Source organism: Nymphaea colorata, unplaced genomic scaffold (assembly GCF_008831285.2).
Source record: "Nymphaea colorata isolate Beijing-Zhang1983 unplaced genomic scaffold, ASM883128v2 scaffold0258, whole genome shotgun sequence".
NCBI classification, from domain to species: Eukaryota; Viridiplantae; Streptophyta; class Magnoliopsida; order Nymphaeales; family Nymphaeaceae; genus Nymphaea; species Nymphaea colorata.
Window position 1 is genome coordinate 4,377 of NW_022204764.1, and position 2,188 is coordinate 6,564.

Here is a 2,188-nt window from a genome sequence, read left to right on the forward strand (position 1 = left end):
GATTTTCGTTAATATCTTATTGACATGTTTTTAAATATTGGCGGTTTCCCTTAATCACACCTCGATGATCAAATAAAACACCACCAAAAATATGCAAGAATTTTATATATAGCGAAGGGTTTCTAAAATTGGTTTATTTGATCATTGGTCTGACTGTTTCGGGGTTGAATCAGATAGTTCGCTGTCACTGTCGTCATCACTGCCTCCACTGACCTCAGGCAAAAGAAACACTTCCCGATCCTCAAAAGAGGGATCCCTTCCTTCGCTCTTGAGTATTCTTTCGCGTTCTTGTTTTTTCCATTGATTGTAGCGCCTGCTAAACTTGCAATACCAGCCCTTGGAGGCCTTGAAGTCTGCCATTTTGCTTAACCTCTTGGCTTAGGCTCGGATGTCCTTCTCGGTTACTAAGATTTTTCCGTCGATTTTGGTGTAGAGAGTGAGTTACATCTCGCCGTCAGTGGGCCGTCCGCCTCCTTCCTTGCGCTCGCATCCGTTTTTCTTCCACCTAAGCAGGTTTCTACGTGGAATGCCGTATTTTTCTGAGATTTCCTTTGCGTCAACTCCGTCTAGAATCTACGTGATGTGTTAAATACTTGCTTGACGGCTTCTTCCTTCTACGCGACAGTGTATTTTCGGTAGTTGCCGCGATGCTTGCGCACGATCTCTGACTTTTTGGAGGAGTTCGGTCCGCCATTTGCGTTGAGGGGGTGAAGAAGCCGAAATGCCGAGAAGCGTTGATAATCTGGATGTTTGAATTTTTCGAAGAATCTGATGCCAGGAGAGTCAGGAAACTGTCGAATATCGAAGGACGGTATGTCGATTGCGGGTGGGTGGGGGTACACGTTGGGAGAAAAACCCGTTTGGTCCTTACTTTTGTCCTATTATCTACTCATTTAATCATCATACGCCAGGCAAATATTAACAGTATTGAGCATACTACCACCACTATTTGTCTCCGGCTATTTTGGAACCATACTCAATTCCTACATTTGTAAGGGCGCTCCTATAACAGGAAATATGCTATTTTCAAATACGGGAAAAAAAATTAATTTAGATCATGTATTTCTTTAAAGAACCATAAATTATTTGGCAAAGGTGGGCATAGGCATTATTATTGTTAGTTGATATTCAAATGAAATTTTATATATTAGTGATATCCTTAATCTTTGTCCACTGCCAACTCCCTGATTAGCCGCCCCCCAAGTACGCAGACCATTAGAAAGATTCGCCCTTTTGACTGTGACGCATGCTCGTAACAATTCGTATGAAATATTTTTGAACTACCTAAAGCACTATGCTGAAACAGAATGCTACGAAAAATTAATATCAGAGATCTGCATCATATGGAATAACTAGAAATTACCTGACGAAATCGGAGCATTAGATCGAGAGCTATACTGGAGGATGCCTGTCTACTTTTATCTCACCAAAAATAATTCGCTGAACCATCGCTTTAGAGCACCGAAGGAGGCAGGTGCTGAAGTGTTTTATTCGCTTGACGATGATATTATGGTCGACTGTGAGACCCTTAACAAAACATATATGCACTTTTGGACAGGGAAACAGTCTCAGCCAGGGCGTTTCGTCAGCAATTAAGTCAGGAGCTTTGGATATATGCTAAACAAAAAACATAGTTCTTCTATCAGGGCCACTCCTTTGCAAACTATTTCACAATCGCATAAACTGGAGCCACTTTCTTCCCTAAACATTACCTCAATCTTTATTATCTGAAATTAGATGAATTAGAACAATTAAGAAGGAAAGTTGACAACGTTACAAGTTGCTAAGATATATTTTTCATGGCAATAAGCAGCATTTCTATCCGTAAATGTATCCTGAGTATTACAGCCAGAAAAAGATTATAAAAATACAAACCCAGCGATTGGACTTTCACGCGCAAAAGGACTTGTCCCTCTCAGAACAAGCTGTATAAACTATCTAACTGATACATTCGGATACAACCCACTGAGATTGTACATAAGAACCCGAATAAATACACGAATAATTGGAAATTCAACAATATTGACATCATCATGCAGACAAAATTAGAGGATTAGGGAATGTCGGCTTCATATAAGCTATTGAGAACGAGTTCGATAAAGGATAAACTATAAACTTGCCATCTCCAGCTCCAGCCTAAAATTTTAGAATCATGAGCCAGCTGAAAACAATCCTGATGAAGTAGCAT